Source organism: Copidosoma floridanum, unplaced genomic scaffold, assembly GCF_036245765.1.
Source record: "Copidosoma floridanum isolate Cflo_tuat_1 unplaced genomic scaffold, Cflo_Japanese_pri ptg000030l, whole genome shotgun sequence".
Classification (NCBI taxonomy): domain Eukaryota; kingdom Metazoa; phylum Arthropoda; class Insecta; order Hymenoptera; family Encyrtidae; genus Copidosoma; species Copidosoma floridanum.
The window spans coordinates 41058667-41083982 of NW_028321907.1; positions in this window are offsets into that span (position 1 = coordinate 41058667).

Consider the following 25316-nt stretch of genomic DNA (forward strand, 5'->3'; position numbering starts at 1 on the left):
CCACCAACACCACCACAAAGGGACACCGTGCGTAAAGGAGCTTGTCGAAGCAGGGTGTCACCGTCGTCATCTTTGGGATGTTTGCGCAGAGCATTAGCCCGGAACAATAAGGAGCCAGTGGGTTAACTGGGCTATTGGGGTTAACGGGCTATTGTGTTATTGATAAATTACTAGCTCAAGTCGCAAGCTTGTTTCGTGCTCTTAAGTTTTATTACGTTTGTTAAAGCAAATTGTTTAAACAAAATTCCCTTCTCTCCCCCCACTTGACGGTTTTACCGCTGGCTATCATCGTAAGACTCACTTGCGAAGGTATTGAGCCCAGCTATTTCGGCGAATTTTGCTGAAACTTCTGCTATATCGAAGATTTTCGCTTTCTCTATAGAATGCGCCCTGATTCAGTCTAGTCGGACCAGTTTAGAACTTGCAAGGGCCCTTCTAAAAACTTATAATCCAAAAAAATATTAAGTTTTCCGTGTGTTTAGCCTGGCTGCTTTAATAAATCTCGCTACAATCGCTGCCATAATAAATGAATTGTTTAAAATTAATAACAGTAAGTTTAACATTTGCTATGATGCTCTGGACGGCCTTGCCAACTAACTTATGCAATTTTTATTATTTTTTGTGAAGATGTGAAGGCCTGATATTAAAAAAAAAAAAAGGAAAAATTTTTTTAAACTTCAATGATCCCTAATTTAGGCTTATTTAGCTCTTTCTCCTTCATTTACGAAAATACGTCCGTTTTAAATTTCGGCCATTTTTTTAACCCAAAAACTTAGATTTCGAGCATTTTCACGTGTTTGTGTCCATTTTCTATGATGTTCTAGACTGCCTGGACACTTAACTAATACATTTTCATTATTTTTTGTGTAGACGCAAAGGCTAAATATAAAAAAAAAAAATGTATAAGATTACCAAAACCTAAAAAAGCCGTATCTTCGTAAATTATATAGAAAGAGCGAAACAAGCCTCAATTGGGAATCATCAAAATTTTTTTTTTTTTTTTTTTTTTTTTATTCTTTATATTAGGCCTTTGCAACTACACAAAAAAAAATAAATATGTATCAGTTAATTGTTCAGGCAGTCTAAAACATCAGAGCAAATGGACATAATCTCGTAAAAACGCTTAAAATCTAAGAGTTCGAGCTTAGAAAATGGCCAAAACTTGGAACGGCCGTATCTCTGTAAATAATAGAGATAGAGCAAAATAAGCCTTAATTTAGAATCATAAAAATTTGTAAAATTTTTTTTTTTTTTTTTTTATATTTAGCTTTTGCGTCTACATAAAAAATAATGAAATTGTATTAGTTAAGTGTCCAGGCAGTCTAGAACATCATAGCAAATGGACAAAAACACGTGAAAACGCTCGAAATCTAAGTTTTTGGGTTAAAAAGATGGCCAAAAATAAAAACGGACATATCTTCGTAAATAAAGGGGAAAGAGCTTAATAAGCCTAAATAAGGAATCATTAAAGTTTAAAAAAATTTTCTTTTTTTTTTATCATATCAGGCCTTTGCATCTTCACAAAAAATAATAAAAAATTGCATAAGTTAGTTGGCAAGGCCGTCCAAAGCATCATAGCAAATGTTAAACTTACTGCTATCAATTTTAAACAATTCATTTATTATGGCGGCGATTGAAGCGAGATTTATCAAAGCAGCCAGGCTAAACACATGGAAAACTTTATATTTTTCAGGATTATAAGTTTTTAGAAGGGCCCTTGCAAGTTCCAAGTTGGTCCAATCGGACTGAATCAGGGCGAATTCTATAAAGAAAGCGAAAATCTTCGATATAGCAGGAGTTTCAGCAAAATTCGCCGAAACAGCTGGGCTCAATACCTTCGCAAGTGAGTCTTACGATGATAGCCAGCGGTAAAACCGTCAAGTGGGTGGAGAGGGCGGAATTTTGTTTAAACAATTCGCTTTAACAAACGTAATAAAACTTGAGAGCACGAAACAAGCTTGTGACTTGAGCTAGTGATTTATCACTAACCCAATAGCCCGTTAACCCCAATAGCCCAGTTAACCCACTGACTCCTTATTAATTCGGGCTAATGCTCTGCGCAAACATCCTTAAGATGACGACGGTGACACCCTGCTTCGACAAGCTCCTTCACGCACGGTGTCTTTTTGTGGTGGTTGTGGTAGTGGTGGTCCAATAGTGGGAAAAAAAAAAAACAACGGCTGCATCGATGTGTTCTGCATTTCCAACGTTTGTGCGCTCACTCGATCCAACGTCGTTAAATTTGGACCGTTGTTTATTACCGCGTCGGGTTATTGGCGCTATTCTTATCGAAACGGGGCGTTACCGTCAGAATATTTTCACATACGGCGCGCTACCACCTCAATGCCGGCCAACCAAACGCGCCAAAAATTATTCGCTAAAACTCGGCGTCGGACATAAGGATGACTCGATCTCTTTCCATCTTCTTTGACCGGCGACCTCGGCGCTTTTCATAGGGAGCACCAGCCAGAGCTTGCTTAGTTAGGTCATCCCGCTAGTCCTCTTCGTTACTTGTTAGGCAGGTAAATTGTATAGAATATTGCTATAGGTAGGTGGCTCTTAAAGAAAAGACGGCAAATCTAATTGTATAGTTTCAACGCATGGTAGAGTTTATAAAAAATTAAAAGGATTTTGCTGGCTTTTTATGCGCCTATTACCACGTCCTCGTCGTGAGAGCTGGGCGACAATTGTTATGTGTAATTGTCGGCTAACGGTCAAGGCTTGCTAATTGCATGTTCTTCGTCTTTTCAGACTCTGGCTTTATAATATTTTTGCTTACAGGTATGATGTGAGTATCAAGTCTCAGAACTTTGGATCGTAAGTTTTATGTTGAAAGGTAAACGTTTATTAATTATTATAATAATATAGATTTATATATATATATATATATATATATATATATATATATATATATATATATATATATATATATATATATATATTGTACAATCGTGTTTTAGTGTTCTAAGGCTTTAAATGAAGAGTACACAAAAACCTGTGTTGTTTAATTCCCATTGTGTTTAATGTAAGGTGTTAACTGTTTCAATTTTGTGTACTGTTTCGAGACAGATCTGACATCTTGTCGACAGTTAACGCAACTTTTCTACGTTTGGTTTTACGTTTTACTTGCGTTTTAAGCGCAAACAGACTGCGCTCGATTCACGTTTTACGTGACAGGCACTTGCGTGATATATCAATAAGACGCGACTAACTACAATTTCAATTTTTCTGTTGCAGGTCTAAACAAAGAATGAAGATGTCGCTGAAGCGGGACAAAATTAAAAGACTTGTCGCCTAATGGGAGAAACATTTGTCTACTTAGGACGTGCAAACTGGGAATGTCGATGTTAGAGGCGACCTTAAATTAAAGGTTAAAAACGGAAGGCGTTTGTCAGAGGCACTGGAGACGTTGCGCCAAAAAAAGCGCGTTACGCAAAGCGAGTGAGTGGCGAATGTACCTTACGCTTAATACTAATTGTATATATTTTTTCTAAAATGCTCCAAGTCTTAATAATTTGTTCAAGAAAATGGGAAGCAGCGGACGCAGCGTATGTAGAAAAAATCCGGTACTATAAAATCGTAAGAATTGCTTATATATATAAATAATAAATAGTAATAGTGATGATAATAATATTAATACTAATGATAATAAAAATATCTGTAATACTAATAATCATTAACGCAGTACATATTTAAAAGTGTTTGTTTTTGTTTCAGGGACTTACAGCGGAACTGCTAAGGACGCCAAGTGATGCTCTGAATATCATACATTACGGCGCAAAAATCAAGAAGTACCGCGATAGGCTGATAGAACATAGGAACGTTGGGAGAGAGATGGATAAGGGTAAGTAGAGACTTTCTCTCGTACGGTGCTCATAATATTGTTATTGTTTTGTTCAAATTTTTCTACATTTTTGTAATATATTTCAGTTCGTTCGATATTTCCGGAAGCCGCAACACAGTCCTCCGGAAAGGCTGTAAAAAATAAGGAGACAAAGCCGCTGCTGACTCTTCCTAAGCTTTCTCTCGTTAAAAATCCCTTTGCTAAGGGTATCGAGATGGGGGCCAAAAAGCAAAAAGCTGAAGGTGCTGAGCGACGTGCCGGTCAATGTAGACGTGGCTCGCTTTGAGGGGTACTGCGAGTTAGGAGATTGACCGCAAACAAAAGTTGGCCGCCCCCAGCACCGTGCGCTTGACGACGTGGTGTTGGAGTCTGACGATGAATAATGTGGAGTGGGGATAGTGCGCAATGTGACACTCGTTAAGTGTGCGGGACGCTTCTGATTGACTATTAGATACTGGGGGTTTTTAAATGGAGGTTGAAGGCAAAAGGGAGGATGGAGGGACACAATATATGGCACAAGTGGGAGAGACGTGAGTTAATGGACAATTTTGTAGTGACGAGCACTCGTCTTTATCCCACTTATACATATGCATGCATCATTCGTGAGGGAAACACTGGGAACTTGTAGAGCAACTCACTAGCAACAAAGAAGCCCGCAGCGACTTTGTTAAGAAACGTCATTTTAACCTTCAAATAGCCTTTAACAGAAAGTTTAACTGGGGACAGCCGTTTATACGCAAGTTAATGTATAGAATTGCTGAGGTGTTATGGATTAATAATAACTTGTTAGAGTCTAAGGTATACGCTGATGTCTCGTCGGGTTCGCTCCTGGCAAAAGAGCGAAAAAAGGACCGTGTGGTTAAAATTTTGATGCACATGCTTGCTACAATTGAGCGCAAGACTCAGGCTCTTGTTCTCATTCGATAGGGGGACGAAAGTATCAAGACGGCTTTTAGCAAGGTTCACCTTAAGCTATACTTAAAAAAAAGTAAGAATAAAGTACCTGTGGATTGTTGTATCGAAGGATAAATATATATTACCAAAGCAACTTGTTGTTAGTATTATATCGAACCCAAATACTACTTACGACAGGTAACACTTGATTGTTTTTTTTTCAGGTTATTAACTCAACGACCTTGATAATTTTACTCAATAAATGCTGTCACCACAACGCCAGCCAACCGATCACGCTGGAAAATATCTGCGACGACCTTAGGGTCGAACGAAAATACGACTCGATCGCTTTTAACGTCTTTTACCGGCGACTCAGGCGCTATTCATGCATGCAGTGAGAATGATGACGATCCTTGACCAATCGATACCAGATTGTTACTCAGCCATCACGTCATATACGGCGGGCTACCACCCTTACGCCGGCCAACCGATCACGCTGGAAAATATTCGCGACGACCTCGGGGTCGGACGAAAGTACGACTCGATCGTTTTTAACGTCTATTACCGGCGTTTTCGGCGCTATTCATGCATGGCCAAGACTTTAAACGGCCATATCTACGTTAATAATGGAGATAGAGCAAATTCAGCCTTAATCTGGAATCATTAAAATTTAAAAGCCTTTTTTTTTTTTTTTTTTTCTATATTTAGCCTTTGCAACTACAAAAAAAATAATAAATATGAAAATATAATAAACGAAATACTGAAACTTCGCGTTACCGTCGGGAAATTTTTACATACGGTGCGCTACCACCTCAATGCTGGCCAACCAAACACGCTAAAAATTATTCGCTTAAACTCGGCGTCGGACATAAGGACGACTCGATCTCTTTCCATCTTCTTTGACCGGCGACCTCGGCGCTATTCATAGAGCGCGCCAGCCGGAGCTTGCTTAGTTAGGTCATCCCGCTGGTCCTATTAGTTACTTGTAAGGCAGGTAAATTGTATAGAATATTGCTATAGGTAGGTGGCTCTTAAAGAAAAGACGGCAAATCTAATTGTATAGTTTCATTGCATGGTAGAGTTTATAAAAAATTAAAAGGATTTTGCTGGCTTATCATGCGCCTATTACCACGTTCTCGTCGTAAGAGCTGGGCGACAATTGTTATGTGTAATTGTTAGCTAACGGTAAAGGCTTGCTTATTGCATGTTCTTCGTTTTTTCAGATTCTGGCTTTATAATATTTTTGCTTACAGGTATGATGTAAGTATCATGTCTCAGAACTTTGGATCGTAAGTTTCATGCTGAAAGGTAACCGCTTATTAATTATTATAATTACATAGATAGATAGATATATATATATATACATGTACATATATATATGTATATATAAATATATTTGTAATTTTGTGGCAATGAAAAATGCAGAGATTCAGCATCAGGGCTTTGTTGCTCCAGTAATGACAGTTATCGCACAAGATGAACAAATTTTTTTGTTTATAATATATTTACAAATTACATATTTTAGTTGCAAATCTTGACACTTAAAAAAAAGCCCTTTTTTAAAATTATACGGAAGAATATGATAATCAACAATGCTTCTTATTGCGAAAGATTATTTTATAGCAACGCACGGTACTTTTAAGCATGATTTATTTATTATTTTAATTCTTACAGCTCATCATTCAACCAAACAAACCATACGCTTTCATCAGGAAGATTCTTGTTTTCAAACACAATGTGTCAGAAGTTATTATAGAATTTTAAACTGAAAATGTTTGACATTACACGTTATTAACATACTACGATGTTTTATTTACTAATATAAATTAGTAAGAAAAAAAAAAAAAAAAACATTTGTTTTATTTACTTGGGAGGTTCGAACCCGGTCTGGAGAATCCCTAGTCAAGTATCATAACCGATCGGCCATAGTAGATTCGATGAAACATTGGAAAGAATCGACATCCTCATGAATAATAAGGTGCATCCAATGAAAACATTGACGTAATCAAGTCCTCAAGTTATAGCGCTTTTTCAAGTCCCTTATACTAGTTGAGGAACGTAATTCTTCACTCAACATTCAATTCAAATACTTTTTCCAAAAACTTTGTCACGTAGCAAATTGTATTTTACAAATTTGTATAGTTTTCTTGATAATGTTTGAATAAGTGAGAAATTACTTTTGTTGCTGGTTTTCGTTGAAATAGACATCGATAAAGAGTATTAAAGAAGCCGATCCTCAACATTGTTTTCGTTGTTGTTGCTATTGTTGTTGTTATTGTTGTTGTTATTGTTGTTGTTGTTGTCGCAACAATAACAATTTATTTAAAACACTTTTAAGAATACATCATTTTTCCCTTGGAATAAATGGTACAAGTAAAGTACAAATAATAGATGTAAAGAAAAAAGAGTTGTAAAATTAATTACTAGGAGGTTTTTATTGTCAAGAAACGCATCATTGGACGCGAACCGACGTTATATCGACGTCATGGGCAAAGACCATGCCCTTTTCTGGCACTCGGACGAAAACTATGCCATATTCATCCGTTCCAGACAACGAAAACGGCATGCCTTTATTGGATCCCGGACAACAATAACTATATCCTTTTTTTTTAGTTCGCGTCGAGTCTCTAAGATTTTTTCCGAGTCAAAAAAGAAGATGTTGACTTTTGTTAGAGCCCAGATAGTAGTACAATACATTCAAGCTCACCTCACGTTTGCGTTCGTAATTAGATATCAAGTCGAATTTACTTATAGAGTGGGGTCATTGTTGATATTTATATAAATGACTGTGAAAAAGAATACACCATTACAAAAATTATAATTCAAAGTCATACATGTTTTTGTGAGTATTGCACTTGGCAATTAACGATTACGAAAGACTCGTTAATGTTTTATTTTTTAATTTATTAAATTTTGTACGTTTTTGTTGCTCATGATAAGTAACTAATATAATCATTGTTTCCTAAAGTTGACAAATTAATACAATTTGTATGATTCGTGACATAATTTTATTATCATGTTCGTAAAAACATAAATAAGAAAAAAAAAACCTTTTTTTTTTTTTTTTTTTTTTATTAATCAATGCTTGTGAGACATGCACGAATATTCAGATTACAAAGTATTTAAACAACTCACAAAATAATAAGCAAGTTTGGATGGATCACAGTTATTGTTATATACAATTTACGAAATCCTTATAAAAAAAAAAAGCACATAAACCCCTTTTATTAACACTTATAAAAAAAATAAAAATAATAAAGCGGTTACACCTACTAAGAATTATGATTGATTAAATGGAAATTTTCTTACAAAGGCGTCCGTAGATTCGCGTACGTGTGAATTTCGATGTGCAGATAAAACTTATACGGATCAATAAATACATACACAAGTACCAAGAAATCTAAAATAGTTAAATTGTTTTTCAGAAGCTTTGTATTCGTGAGCTTCTTCCAGCATACTAGTAGCTAGTAGTTGGGTTAGTTGATAATATTGGGGTTTTTTTTTCTCAATTCAGTTCTCGTCTGGACGCGAGTAAAAGACATATTATTAGCCTTGACTCAGTAAAAATGGTCTAGTTTTTGTCCGGACCGAAGAAATATAGGAAAAAAAAAAAACACAAAGGCCATAGTCTAGTTGGGGGCGCAAAAAAAAAGCCTTAAATTTCGTCGAGGGTCAATGAGGGCCCAGTCTATGCCTGGGGCATCGATATGAATACTTATAACAATTTTTATCAACAAACGAGGTAACCAAGGTAGCAAACGTTATTCACGAATTAGAAAAAAACAAAAATTAAACAGATTTAACAGTCCCTTGTGAGAACGTCAATTCTTTTCCATTTATCCAATTTACTTTGGCCAAGTGGGTAAGACACTTGTCTAGAGATTCTCCAGACCAGGTTCAAATCCCCTTAGTGGAGGTAAAAAATGGTTTTTTTTTTTTTGCTCTTTTTTATTGGCTAGTTTATGAATTTGGTATTTCAACAGCTTTTATACTGAAAAAATTTTATAATTCATTGTGTACGTATGTAAATGGTAATGAAATACGTTTAAACGACCGATATACACCCTCTCTTTAAAAAAACTTTAATAAAAACTTACATGAAAAAATTACACAAGATATTTATTTATGTAAGTTGTCGTGTGGTGAGCAAACGTAAGATTGCGTACAAGTTAATAAAGTCGCTGCGGGCTTTTCTGTTGCCAACGAGTCGCTTTACTAGTTTCTAGTGTTTGCCTTTTGGATATCTAGGGCTAAAAGCCAGTTGAAGGCCGTTAACCGCGCGAATTGGCCAAAAATGGGGTAAAAATGTTCAAAGGGCCATTTGAGGGTCAAAACGACGTTTCTTAATAAAGTCGTTGCGGGCTTTTCTGTTGCCAACGAGTTGCTCTACTAGTTTTCAGTGTTTCCCATTTAAATATCTAGGGCTGAGAGCCAGTTTGAGGCAGTTTAACGCGCGAATTGGACAAAAATATGGTAAAAATGTTCAAAGGGCTACTTGAAGGTCATACGACGTTTCTTAATAAAGTCGCTGCGGGCTTTTCTGTTGCCAACAAGTTGCTTTACTAGTTTTCAGTGTTTCCCTTTTAAATATCAAGGGCTGAGAGCAAGTTTGAGGCCGTTAAACGCGCAAATTGGCCAAAAACGAGGCAAAAATGTTTGAAGGACCATTTGAAGGTCAAAACGACGTTTCTTAATAAAATCGCTGCGGGCTTTTCTGTTAGGAATATACTGACCTTTTTTCGTTAATCTAAAAATTAAGTATTTTATATGAAAGAGTAAGTAATTTGCTATATTTCTATATGTTTTTTTGTTGGATTGAAGAGACAGATTTTTTTTTATAAGAATTTTAAATTTTTTACTTTTTTTTTTTCGATAAATTTTAATTTCTACCCCCATCCCCCCGCGCGCGAGAATAATATCTATATACTAGCAATAATATTTATCCCCCAACACAACCTTAAGGGGAATTCGGGTAACAGGGCGTTGACGGGCGGGGGGGGGCGGAGGTACACAACGCGGTTACTGTCAGTTATGTAGGAGTCTTTTTTATTGACGGTCGATTAAAAAGCCTTCTACTAAATCGACTGACGGTAACGAGCGAACTACACTGTTAACGCTTGAATACGATAAAGTTTATTTTCGGTCATTTGCAAGCTGCTTTAAAGCATATTAAACATAATTTTAATTATATATTGACTGTCGGTAAGAAAGCATCTTACCGTATCGACTGTCGGTAAGAAAGCCTCCTACCATATCGACTGTTAATGAGAAGCAAACTACCGTGTTAACGCAAAAAAAGTAAAAAGTTCAATTTCTGTCATTTGTGAGCTGCGTTAGAGCATGTAAAAAAATTTAATATAAATTACCGTACTAACAGTCGATAAAACAGAGGCCTATGGTTTTTACTGTCGATAATACAGCAAATAATAATATTACCGACAGTTACAGACGAATTGCATTAAAATTAATCATTTAACTGCTAAAATATATAAAAGGCAGGTCTTTGCGAATTATTTACAATAATAACTATTGCTGAAACAGCAAAGTGCAGCATGAGTTATCCGTGAGATTTAAATCTGCATTACTAAAGCTTTTGAACAGCATTAAAGCAGTTTATTGCATATAAAGTACAAATAAAATTGTTAGTAAAAACGGCGTTCAACATTTTAACAGTCATTTTTGCGTAATAAATGATTATTTATTTTTCAATTCTTAGTATTTTGATATTTATGACAATAACAAATTTACAATTACTGTGCATTAGTAAAAAAACTGTTACTTATACGACTTTTTTTATGCAAACATTTTGCCCTCAAAGTAAATATTAACCTTTGTGATGACAATTTTATAACGCAACTTATTATATTTTGCGTATTGTTTAATAACTCCTTATCATTTATAAGTAAAATTTTTTAAATGTTACAATATTTTTTTTCAGAATTGTTGCACGTTTTTTCACAAAAGTAAAAAAAACTTCATAAACATTTTTTCAACATGTTACATTATTTTGTTTATTTGTTCTCAAATTATGCATTATTACAAAAATTTTGATTTTTTTAAATTAACAATGATAAATAGAAATAACTATCAAGAAAAATGAGCAAAATTATTTATTGGAGACTAAATTATTTTCTAATAAAATATACATGTTTTGTGATTTGTGTCTAAGTTATTTGCGCATTTAAACTATTGTGATACAATTAAACTTTTTTTTTTCATTTAACCAAGAATATTTTATATTTAAATTGTGCTAGCGCATGAATTATTCTTCTAATTCTGTTTTATTATTATAAAAACAATAACCACTTCGACAGAAAAATGCATAACGTTGATAAAAAAAAATAACAGCATGAAAACATAAATAACTTTATAACTTAGATTTCTGTATTATGTTATATTCATTAAAAATAAAATATACAGCCACATTTTGGTACATTGTTATTTTTTTTTACCAAATTCAACTGTACTAAAAAAATTTAAAATACAAGCTACATGTTTTAATAGCCTGCGCCTCGCACAAAGGAGTTATAAAAATGTTTGTTAGTATTTAAAAATGCAAAGAAATCAAAAATTTGCATAATTATTTCGTTTAATGTTGGAGGTTTGCCAAACTTTTCGGATTCTGGAAAATTTTCATCTGTTAATCCTAACAATAAAATTCATACTTTAAATTAATTAAAATTGCTTTTACCGTGCCTTTTTTTGACTTTTTCTTTGAACCTTGGAGATTTTCTAGCTTTTTAGACTTTGACCTCATTTGTGCGTCACTAATAAGTGGAAATTTTAATAAATCAGCTACTTTATACCATCTATACTGATGATTTTGCTTTTTTTTATCCAGTAAACTAAGTGGAAAAACTTTAACGTGCTTACGAAAAAAGCTCAGCAACAGCTGCTTAAGTTCTTTGCAGTTTAATTTAATCGTTCCTTTTATAAGCAAACCTTTTACAACGAAAATAAATTATAATTTTTGATTGCAGTTAAATATTATTTTTTGAATTTGATAATTTTTTCATAACCTGTTATTGTATTTGGTTCCAAAATTAGATTGACAACTTGTTGATGTGTAGTATAACCAGTTATCAATGCACTTGTTAGGTCTCGTCTATGACGTTCTTTCATTCTCTTAATAACTGCGTTTTTATTAAAAGACGTATACAAATAAACACGAGAAGTTTCCGGAAATCCATGTGAGCTGCGTAAAGAAAATGCTAAGCAAGGCAAAAAATTTTCAAATATTTCTTCCTTGCTGTACATTTTTGTAATAAGCTGTTCACTACTACCAAGTGGATAAAACTGCCGTAAGGTCATGATAAAGTTACTTATGTTGACGTATTAGATACATATACATACTTTTTGTCCCATTATACGTGCAATGTATAGTAATAATCGAACAGTAACGTATAATATCCACTATGTATACTTTCTACAATATTATATTCGCAAAGAATATGGTGATAATCGAATTCGAACGTATGCAATCTATCTTGTATACTTTACAATACTTTTCACGTTATAGTACTAGGATTATTGTCTTTTAGTCTTGTGTGCGATTTATAATATGTCATTGGAATAACGTACTTACGTTTCAAACTGTACAGCAATCATTAAATTAATATGCACTCACCTTGTATACTTGTCAAATTAATTCTTTTCACAATAGTCGATTAATCGAACAAATTAACGAACGAACGAACGAACGGACGAACGAACAAACGAACTTACAAAGGGAGAAACGAACGGATAAATTTTTATGTTTGGTTGATAAAATCATTTGAACAATTTTTCATACGTAGTTATACTCAAACAGTTAAATTTAAATCTACAACATTTCTTACATGTTGTTTCTATTTGCAATAATGTTATGGACGACAAAAAGTTTATTCTTCCGTGAATCCAGCGGTAAACCAGCTTTCGCAGACTTCGTTACGTAATGATGTATGTAATTTGATGTTAGTAACGTCTTAAGACAGCTTGCTTTGTAGAACAAAGTACTCTCAAGTATATGTTTCGGGGTTATAGATTTTTAAACAATATCATTTAACATGAGCTTATAATTGTTACTAATACGATAAAAAGTCGATACGCTAACAAGGCTCCAACTTAAAAAATACGCCGATTTTTAATTTAGAATTATACAGTTTTCGGGTAAGTGTGTCATTTTAACAGGGTAATAAGTTTATCTAAATAGAATTGTAATATTCTAAACAAATATCATACAGCAAAAGTTCCTTATTTCAACTATTTATAGTATTTAAAAACTTGTAACTTTGTAAAACACAGATAAAATTAAAAATAAGTAGGCTAAAAAGACTTCAAATCTTAAAATACGTCAATTTGTCTTTAAAGGTTACAGAGTTTTCGATTAAGTGTGTGTCATTTTAACAAAGTAATAGGATTATCTCAGAAGAATTGCAATAATTATAACAATATTATACAGCTAAAGTACCTTATTTTTACTATTTTTAGTATTGAAATACTTGTAACTTTGTAAAACACAAACGTAATTAAAAATCAGTACGCTTAGGGCACTCATTCTCAAAAAATACTTCGATTTGTGTTTTAGGGTTACTGAGTTTTCGGGTTAGTGTGTGTCTTTTTAACAGGGTATCAAGTTTATCTCAGAAGAATTGCAATATTTTGAACAATATCATACAGCAAAAGTTCCTTATTTCAACTATTTATGGTATTTAAAAACTTGTAACAGTGTAAAACACAGATGAAATTAAAAATGAGTAGGCTAACAAGACTTCAAATCTCAAAATACGTCAATTTGTGTTTTAAGGTTACAAAGTTTTCGATTAAGTGTGTGTCATTTTAACAAAGTAATAGGATTATCTCAGAAGAATTGCAATAATGAAAACAATATTATACAGCTAAAGTACCTTATTTTTACTATTTTGAGTATTGAAATACTTGTAACTTTGTAAAACACAAACATATTTAAAAATCAGTACGCTTAAGGGACTCATTCTAAAAAAATACTTCGATTTGTGTTTTAGGGTTACAGAGTTTTCGGGTTAGTGTGTGTCTTTTTAACAGGGTAACAGGTTTATCTCAGAAGAATTGTAATATTTTAAACAATAACATACAGCAAAAGTTCCTTATTTTAACTATTTATAGTATTTAAAAACTTGTAACATTGTGAAACACAAATAAAATAAAAAATAAGTAGGCTAACAAGACTTCGCATCTCAAAATACGTCAATTTGTGTTTAAAGGTTACGAAGTTTTCGATTAAGTGTGTGTCATTTTAACAAAGTAATAGAATTATCTTAGAAGTATTGCAATAATTAAAACAATAAATAGCGCCGAAGTCGCCGGTAAAAGACGTTAAAAACGATCGAGTCGAACTTTCGTCCGACCCCAAGGTCATCGCGAATATTTTCCAGCGTGACTGGTTGGCCGGCGTTGTGGTGACAGCATTAAGTAAGTAACATTATCGAGGTCGTTAAGTTAATAACCTGAAAAAAAAAACAATCAAGTGTTACCTGTCGTAAGTAGTATTCGGGTTCGATATAATACTAACAACAAGTTGCTTTGGTAATATATATTTATCCTTCGATACGACAATCCACAGGTAGTTTATTCTTACTTTTTTTTTAATTTAGCTTAAGGGGAACTTTGCTAAAAGCCGTCTTGATACTTTCGTCCCTCTATCGAATAAGAACAAGAGCCTGAGTCTTGCGCCCAATTGTAGCAAGCATGTGCATCAAAATTTCAACCATACGGTCCTTGTTTCGCTCTTTTGCCAGAAGCAAACCCGACAAGACGTCAGCGTACTCCTTGGACTCTAACAAGTTATTATTAATCCATAACATCTTAGCAATTCTATACATCAACTTGCGTATAAACGACTGTCCCCAGTTAAACTTTCTATGAAGGGCTATTTGAAGGTCAAAATGACGTTTCTTAACAAAGTCGCTGCAGGCTTCTTTGTTGCTAGTGAGTTGCTCTACAAGTTCCTAGTGTTTCCATCACGAATAATGCATGCATATGTATAAGTAGGATAAAGACGAGTGCAAGTCACTACACCATTGTCCATTAACTCAAGTCTCTCCCACTTGTGCCATATATTGTGTCCCTCCATCCTCCTTCTTGCCTCCAACCTCCATTAAAAAACCCCAATATCTCATAGTCAATAAGAAGAGTCCCGCGCACTTAACGAGTGTCACATTGCGCACTATCTTCACTCCACATTATTCATCGTCAGACTCCAACACCACGTCGTCAAGCGCATGGTGCTGGGGGCGGCCAACTTTTGTTTGCGGTCGATCTCCTAACTCGCAGTACCCTTCGAAGCGAGCCACATCTACATTGACCGGCACGTCGCTCAGCACCTTCGGCTTTTAGCTCTTCGGCCCTATCTTGATACCCTTTGCAAAGGGATTTTAAGCGAGAGAAGGCTCAAAAAGAGTCGGCAGCGGCTTTGTCTCCTCATTTTTTACAGTCTTTCCAGAGGACTGTGTTACGGCTTCATAAAATATCGAACGAACTAAAATATACTACAAAAATGTAGAAAAAATTAAACAAAACAATAACAATATTATGTGCACCGTACGAAAAAAAGTCTCTACTTATTCCTATCCATCTCTCCCCCAACGTTCCTATGTTCTATCAGCCTATCGCGGTACTCCTTGATTTTTGCGCCGTAATGTATGATAATTGAAGCATCACTTGGCGTCCTTAGCAGTACCGCTGTGAGTCCCTAAAACAAAAACAAACACTTTTAAATATCTACTGCGTTAATGATTATTAGTATAAAAGATATTTTTACAATCATTAGTATTAATATTATTATCATCACTATTACTATTTATTATTTATACATATAAGCAATTCTTACGATTTTATAGAACCGGATTTTCTCTACATACGCTGCATCCGCTGCTACCCATTTTCTTGAACAAATTATTAAGACTTGGAGCATTTTAGAAAAAATATATACAATAAGTATTAAGCGTAAGGTACATTCGCCTCTTACTCGCTTCGCGTAACGCGCTTTTTTTAGGGCAACGTCTCCAGCGCCTCAGACAAACGCCTTCCGTTCTCAACCTTTAATTTAATGTCGCCTCTAACATCGCCATTCCCAGTTTGCACGTCCCAAGTAGACAATTGCTTCTTTTATTGGGCGACAAGTCTTTTAATTTTGTTCCAATTCAGCGACATCTTCATTCTTTGTTTAGACCTGCAACAGAAAAATTTAAATTGTAGTTAGTCGCGTCTTATTGATTTATAACACAAGTGCCTGTCACGTAAAACGTAAATCAAGCGCAGTCTGGTTGCGCTTAAAACGCGATTAGAACGTAGAACCGAACGCAGAAATGTTGCGTTAACTGTCGACAGGGTGTCAGATCTGTCTCGAAACAGTACACAAAATTGAAACAGTAAACACCTTACATTAAACACAATGGAAATTAAACAACACAGGTTTTCGTATACTCTTTATTCAAAGCCTAAGAACACTATAACACGATTGTACAATATATATATATATATATATATCTATCTATATAATTATATTATTTAACAAACGGTTACCTTTCAACATGAAACTTACGATCCAAAGTTCTGAGACATGATACTTACATCATACCTGTAAGCAAAAATATTATAAAGCCAGAATCTGAAAAAACGAAAAACATGCAATTAGCAAGCCTTTACCGTTAGCTAACAATTACACATACCAATTTTCGCCCAGCTCTTACGATGAGAACGTGGTAATAGGTGCATGAAAAGCCAGCAAAATCCTTTTAATTTTTTATAAACTCTACCATGCAATGAAACTATACAATTAGATTTGCTGTCTTTTCTTTAAGAGCCACCTACCTATAGCAATATTCTATACAATTTACCTGCCTTACAAGTAATTAATAGGACCAGCGGGATGACCTAACTAAGCAAGCTCCGGCTGGCGCGCTCTATAAATAGCGCCGAGGTCACCGGTCAAAAAAGATGGAAAGAGATCGAGTCGTCCTTATGTCCGATGCCGAGTTTTAGCGAATAATTTTTAGTGCGTTTGGTTGGCCGGCATTGAGGTGGTAGCGCACCGTATGTGAAAATTTCTTGACGGTAACGCTATGTTTCAGTATTTCGTTTATTATATTTTGATATTTTTTATTTTTTTTTGTAGTTGAAAAGGCTAAATATAGAAAAAAAAAAAAAAAAAAAAAAAAGGCTTTCAAATTTTAATGATTCCAGATTAAGGCTGAATTTGCTCTATCTTCATTATTATCGTAGATATGGCCGTTTAAAGTCTTGGCCATGCATGAATAGCGCCGAAGTCGCCGGAAAGAGACGTTAAGAACGATCGAGTCGTACTTTCGTCCGACCCCGAGGTCGTCGCGAATATTTTCCAGCGTGATCGGTTGGCCGGCGTAAGGGTGGTAGCCCGCCGTATATGACGCGATGGCCGAGTAACAATCTGGTATCAATTAGTCAAGGATCGTCATCATTGTCACTGCATGCATGAATAGCGCCTAAGTCGCCAATAAAAGACGTTAAAAACGATCGAGTCGTATTTTCGTCCGACCCTAAGGTCGTCGCAGATATTTTTCAGCGTGGTCGGTTGGCCAGCGTTGTGGTGACAGCATTTATTAAGTAAAATTATCAAGGTCGTTGAGTTGATAACCTGAGAAAAAAACAATCAAGTGTTACCTGTCGTAAGTAGTATTTGGGTTCGATATAATACTAACAACAAGTTGCTTTGGTAATATATATTTATCCTTCGATACGACAATCCACAGGTACTTTATTCTTACTTTTTTTTAAGTATAGCTTAGGGTGAACCTTGCTAAAAGACGTCTTGATACTTTCGTCCTTCTATCGAATGAGAACAATAGCCTGAGTCTTGCGCCCAATTGTAGCAAGCATGTGCATCAAAATTTCAACCACACGGTCCTTGTTTCGCTCTTTTGCAAAAAGCAAACCCGACAAGACATCAGCGTACTCCTTGGACTTTAACAAGTTATCATTGATTCATAACACCTCAGCAATTCTATACATTAACTTGCGTATAAACGGCTGTTCCCAGTTAAAGTTTCTATGAAAGGCTATTTAAAGTTAAAAATGACATTTCTTAACAAAGTCGCTGCGGGCTTCTTTGTTGCTAGTGAGTTGCTCTACAAGTTCACATTAGCCTGAGTCTTGCGCCCAATTGTAGCAAGCATGTGCATCAAAATTTCAACCACACGGTCCTTGTTTCGCTCTTTTGCAAAAAGCAAACCCGACAAGACATCAGCGTACTCCTTGGACTTTAACAAGTTATCATTGATTCATAACACCTCAGCAATTCTATACATTAACTTGCGTATAAACGGCTGTCCCCAGTTAAACTTTCTATGAAGGGCTATTTGAAGGTCAAAATGACGTTTTTTAACAAAGTCGCTGCAGGCTTCTTTGTTGCTAGTGAGTTGCTCTACAAGTTCCTAGTGTTTCCATCACGAATAATGCATGCATATGTATAAGTAGGATAAAGACGAGTGCAAGTCACTACACCATTGTCCATTAACTCAAGTCTCTCCCACTTGTGCCATATATTGTGTCCCTCCATCCTCCTTCTTGCCTCCAACCTCCATTAAAAAACCCCAATATCTCATAGTCAATAAGAAGAGTCCCGCGCACTTAACGAGTGTCACATTGCGCACTATCTTCACTCCACATTATTCATCGTCAGACTCCAACACCACGTCGTCAAGCGCATGGTGCTGGGGGCGGCCAACTTTTGTTTGCGGTCGATCTCCTAACTCGCAGTACCCTTCGAAGCGAGCCACATCTACATTGACCGGCACGTCGCTCAGCACCTTCGGCTTTTAGCTCTTCGGCCCTATCTTGATACCCTTTGCAAAGGGATTTTAAGCGAGAGAAGGCTCAAAAAGAGTCGGCAGCGGCTTTGTCTCCTCATTTTTTACAGTCTTTCCAGAGGACTGTGTTACGGCTTCATAAAATATCGAACGAACTAAAATATACTACAAAAATGTAGAAAAAATTAAACAAAACAATAACAATATTATGTGCACCGTACGAAAAAAAGTCTCTACTTATTCCTATCCATCTCTCCCCCAACGTTCCTATGTTCTATCAGCCTATCGCGGTACTCCTTGATTTTTGCGCCGTAATGTATGATAATTGAAGCATCACTTGGCGTCCTTAGCAGTACCGCTGTGAGTCCCTAAAACAAAAACAAACACTTTTAAATATCTACTGCGTTAATGATTATTAGTATAAAAGATATTTTTACAATCATTAGTATTAATATTATTATCATCACTATTACTATTTATTATTTATACATATAAGCAATTCTTACGATTTTATAGAACCGGATTTTCTCTACATACGCTGCATCCGCTGCTACCCATTTTCTTGAACAAATTATTAAGACTTGGAGCATTTTAGAAAAAATATATACAATAAGTATTAAGCGTAAGGTACATTCGCCTCTTACTCGCTTCGCGTAACGCGCTTTTTTTAGGGCAACGTCTCCAGCGCCTCAGACAAACGCCTTCCGTTCTCAACCTTTAATTTAATGTCGCCTCTAACATCGCCATTCCCAGTTTGCACGTCCCAAGTAGACAATTGCTTCTTTTATTGGGCGACAAGTCTTTTAATTTTGTTCCAATTCAGCGACATCTTCATTCTTTGTTTAGACCTGCAACAGAAAAATTTAAATTGTAGTTAGTCGCGTCTTATTGATTTATAACACAAGTGCCTGTCACGTAAAACGTAAATCAAGCGCAGTCTGGTTGCGCTTAAAACGCGATTAGAACGTAGAACCGAACGCAGAAATGTTGCGTTAACTGTCGACAGGGTGTCAGATCTGTCTCGAAACAGTACACAAAATTGAAACAGTAAACACCTTACATTAAACACAATGGAAATTAAACAACACAGGTTTTCGTATACTCTTTATTCAAAGCCTAAGAACACTATAACACGATTGTACAATATATATATATATATATATATCTATCTATATAATTATATTATTTAACAAACGGTTACCTTTCAACATGAAACTTACGATCCAAAGTTCTGAGACATGATACTTACATCATACCTGTAAGCAAAAATATTATAAAGCCAGAACCTGAAAAAACGAAAAACATGCAATTAGCAAGCCTTTACCGTTAGCTAACAATTACACATACCAATTTTCGCCCAGCTCTTACGATGAGAACGTGGTAATAGGTGCATGAAAAGCCAGCAAAATCCTTTTAATTTTTTATAAACTCTACCATGCAATGAAACTATACAATTAGATTTGCCGTCTTTTCTTTAAGAGCCACCTACCTATAGCAATATTCTATACAATTTACCTGCCTTACAAGTAATTAATAGGACCAGCGGGATGACCTAACTAAGCAAGCTCCGGCTGGCGCGCTCTATAAATAGCGCCGAGGTCACCGGTCAAAAAAGATGGAAAGAGATCGAGTCGTCCTTATGTCCGATGCCGAGTTTTAGCGAATAATTTTTAGTGCGTTTGGTTGGCCGGCATTGAGGTGGTAGCGCACCGTATGTGAAAATTTCTTGACGGTAACGCTATGTTTCAGTATTTCGTTTATTATATTTTGATATTTTTTATTTTTTTTTGTAGTTGAAAAGGCTAAATATAGAAAAAAAAAAAAAAAAAAAAAAAAGGCTTTCAAATTTTAATGATTCCAAATTAAGGCTGAATTTGCTCTATCTTCATTATTATCGTAGATATGGCCGTTTAAAGTCTTGGCCATGCATGAATAGCGCCGAAGTCGCCGGAAAGAGACGTTAAGAACGATCGAGTCATACTTTCGTCCGACCCCGAGGTCGTCGCGAATATTTTCCAGCGTGATCGGTTGGCCGGCGTAAGGGTGGTAGCCCGCCGTATATGACGCGATGGCCGAGTAACAATCTGGTATCAATTAGTCAAGGATCGTCATCATTGTCACTGCATGCATGAATAGCGCCTAAGTCGCCAATAAAAGACGTTAAAAACGATCGAGTCGTATTTTCGTCCGACCCTAAGGTCGTCGCAGATATTTTTCAGCGTGGTCGGTTGGCCAGCGTTGTGGTGACAGCATTTATTAAGTAAAATTATCAAGGTCGTTGAGTTGATAACCTGAGAAAAAAACAATCAAGTGTTACCTGTCGTAAGTAGTATTTGGGTTCGATATAATACTAACAACAAGTTGCTTTGGTAATATATATTTATCCTTCGATACGACAATCCACAGGTACTTTATTCTTACTTTTTTTTAAGTATAGCTTAGGGTGAACCTTGCTAAAAGACGTCTTGATACTTTCGTCCTTCTATCGAATGAGAACAATAGCCTGAGTCTTGCGCCCAATTGTAGCAAGCATGTGCATCAAAATTTCAACCACACGGTCCTTGTTTCGCTCTTTTGCAAAAAGCAAACCCGACAAGACATCAGCGTACTCCTTGGACTTTAACAAGTTATCATTGATTCATAACACCTCAGCAATTCTATACATTAACTTGCGTATAAACGGCTGTTCCCAGTTAAAGTTTCTATGAAAGGCTATTTAAAGTTAAAAATGACATTTCTTAACAAAGTCGCTGCGGGCTTCTTTGTTGCTAGTGAGTTGCTCTACAAGTTCACATTAGCCTGAGTCTTGCGCCCAATTGTAGCAAGCATGTGCATCAAAATTTCAACCACACGGTCCTTGTTTCGCTCTTTTGCAAAAAGCAAACCCGACAAGACATCAGCGTACTCCTTGGACTTTAACAAGTTATCATTGATTCATAACACCTCAGCAATTCTATACATTAACTTGCGTATAAACGGCTGTCCCCAGTTAAACTTTCTATGAAGGGCTATTTGAAGGTCAAAATGACGTTTTTTAACAAAGTCGCTGCAGGCTTCTTTGTTGCTAGTGAGTTGCTCTACAAGTTCCTAGTGTTTCCCTCACGAATAATGCATGCATATGTATAAGTAGGATAAAGACGAGTGCGCGTCACTACACCATTGTCCATTAACTCAAGTCTCTCCCACTTGTGCCATATATTGTGTCCCTCCATCCTCCCTTTTGCCTCCAACCTCCATTAAAAAACCCCCAGTATTTCATAGTTAATCAGAAGCGTCCCGCACACTTAACGAGTGTCACATTGCGCACTATCCCCACTCCACATTATTTATCGTCAGACTCCAACACCACGTTGTCAAGCGCATGGTGCTGGGGGCGGCCAACTTTTGTTTGCGGTCGATCTTCTAACTCGCAGTACCCCTCGAAGCGAGCCACATCTACATTGACCGGCACGTCGCTCAGCACCTTCGGGTTTTTGCTCTTTGGCCCCATCTCGATATCCTTAGCAAAGGGATTTTTAACGAGAGAAGGCTCAAAAAAAGTCGGCAGCAGCTTTGTCTCTTTATTTTTTACAGCCTTTCCGGAGGACTGTGTTGCGGCTTCGGGAAATATCGAACGAACTGAAATATATTACAAAAATGTAGAAAAAATTGAACAAAACAATTACAATAATATGTGCACCGTACAAAAGAAAGTCTCTACTAACCCCTATCCATCTCTCTCCCAACGTTCCTTTGTTCCATCAGCCTATCGCGGTACTCCTTGATTTTTGCGCCGTAATGTATGATAGTCGGAGCATCACTTGGCGTCCTTAGCAGTTCCGCTGTGAGTCCCTAAAACAAAAACAAACACTTTTAAATATGTACTGCGTTAATGATTATTAGTATTAAAGATATTTTTACAATCATTAGTATTAATATTATTATCATCACTATTACTATTTATTATTTATATATATAAGCAATTCTTACGATTTTATAGTACCGGATTTTCTCTACATACGCTGCGTTCACTGCTACCCATTTTCTTGAACAAATTATTAAGACTTAGAGCATTTTAGAAAAAATATATACAATTAGTATTAAGCGTAAGGTACATTCGCCACTCACTCGCTTTGCGTAACGCGCTTTTTTTGGCGCAACGTCTTTAGTGCCTCTGACAAACGCCTTCCGTTTTTAACCTTTAATTTAAGGTCGCCTCTAACATCGACATTCCCAGTTTGCACGTCCCAAGTAGACAATTGCTTCTCCCATTGGGCGACAAGTCTTTTAATTTTGTCCCGATTTAGTGACATCTTCATTCTTTGTTTAGACCTGCAACAGAAAAATTTAGATTGTAGTTAGTCGCGTCTTATTGATATATCACACAAGTGCCTGTCAAGTAAAACGTAAATCGAGCGCAGTCTGTTTGCGCTTAAAACGCAAGTAAAACGAAACACCGAACGCAGAAAAGTTGCGTTAACTGTCGACAAGATGTCAGATCTGTCTCGAAACAGTACACAAAATTGAAACAGTTAACACCTTACATTAAACACAATGGGAATTATACAACACAGGTTTTCGTATACTCTTTATTTAAAGCCTAAGAACACTATAACACGATTGTACAATATATATATATATATATATATATATATATATATATATATTATAATAATAATAAATAAACGTTTACCTTTCAACATAAAACTTACGATCCAAAGTTCTGAGACTTGATACTTACATCATACCTGTAAGCAAAAATATTATAAAGCCAGAATCTGAAAAAGACGAAGAACATGCAATTAGCAAGCCTTTACTGTTAGCTGACAATTACACATAACAATTGTTGCCCAGCTCTTATGACGAGGACGTGGTAATAAGCGCATAAAAAGCCAGCAAAATCCTTTTAATTTTTTATAAACTCTTCCATGCATTGAAACTATACAATTGGATTTGCCGTCTTTTCTTGAAGAGCCATCTACCTATAGCAATATTCTATACAATTTACCTGCCTAACAATTAACTAATAGGACTAGCGGGATGACCTAACTAAGCAAGCTCCGGCTGGTGCTCCCTTTAAAAGCGCCGAGGTCGCCGGTCAAAGAAGACGGAAAGAGATCGAGTCGTCCTTATTTTCGACGCCGAGTTTTAGTGAATAATTTTTGGCGCGTTTGGTTGGCCGGCATTGAGGTGGTAGCGCGCCGTTTGTGAAAATTTTCTGACGGTAACGCCCCGTTTCGATGAGAATAGCGCCAATAACCCGACGCGGTAATAAACAACGGTCCAAATTTAACGACGTTGGATCGAGTGAGCGCACAAACGTTGGAAACGCAGAACACATCGATGCAGCCGTTGTTTTTTTTTTTTCCCCACTATTAAACCACCACTACCACAACCACCACAAAGACACCGTGCGTAAAGGAGCTCGTCGAAGCAGGGTGTCACCGTCGTCATCTTAAGGATGTTTGCGCAGAGCATTAGCCCGGAACAATAAGGAGCCAGTGGGTTAACTGGGCTATTGGGGTTAACGGGCTATTGGGTTATTGATAAATCACTAGCTCAAGTCGCAAGCTTGTTTCGTGCTCTTAAGTTTTATTACGTTTGTTAAAGCGAATTGTTTAAACAAAATTCTGCTTTCTCCCCCCACTTGACGGTTTTACCGCTGGCTATCATCGTAAGACTCACTTGCGAAGGTATTGAGCCCAGTTGTTTCGGTGACTTTTGCTGAAACTCTTGCTATATCGAAGATTTTCGCTTTCTCTATAGAATGCGCCCTGATTCAGTCCAGTTGGACCAACTTGGAACTTGCAAGGGCCCTTTTAAAAACTTATAATCCTGAAAAATATTAAGTTTTCCGTGTGTTTAGCCTGGCTGCTTTGATGAATCTCGCTTTAATCGCCACCATAATAAATGAATTGTTTAAAATTGATAGCAGTAAGTTTAACATTTGCTATGATGCTTTGGACGGCCTTGCCAACTAACTTATGCAATTTTTTATTATTTTTTGTGAAGATGCAAAGGCCTGATATGATAAAAAAAAAAGAAAATTTTTTTAAACTTTAATGATTCCTTATTTAGGCTTATTAAGCTCTTTCCCCTTTATTTACGAAGATACGTCCGTTTTTAATTTTGGCCATCTTTTTAACCCAAAAACTTAGATTTCGAGCGTTTTCACGTGTTTTCGTCCATTTGCTATGATGTTCTAGACTGCCTGGACACTTAACTAATACAATTTTATTATTTCTTATGTAGACGCAAAAGCTAAATATATAAAAAAAAAAAAAAAAAATTTTACAAATTTTTATGATTCCAAATTAAGGCTTATTTTGCTTTATCTCTATTATTTACAGAAATACGGCCGTTTCAAGTTTTGGCCATTTTCTAAGCCCGAACTCTTAGATTTTAAGCGTTTTTACGAAATTATGTCCATTTGCTCTGATGTTTTAGACTGCCTAAACAATTAACTAATACATATTTATTTCTTTTTCTGTAGTTGCAAAGGCTAAATATAAAGAGAAAAAAAAAAAAAAAAAAAAAAAAAAAATTCCAAAACTTTTGATGATTCCTAATTGAAGCTTGTTTTGCTCTTTTTACGTAATTTACGAAGATACGGCTGTTTTAAGTTTTGGTAATCTTATACATTTTTTTTTTTATATTAAGCCTTTGCGTCTACACAAAAAATAATGAAATTGTATTAGTTAAGTGTCCAGGCAGTCTAAAACATCATAGAAAATGGACACAAACATGTGAAAATGCTCAAAATCTAAGTTTTTGGGTTAAAAAGATGGCCGAAATTG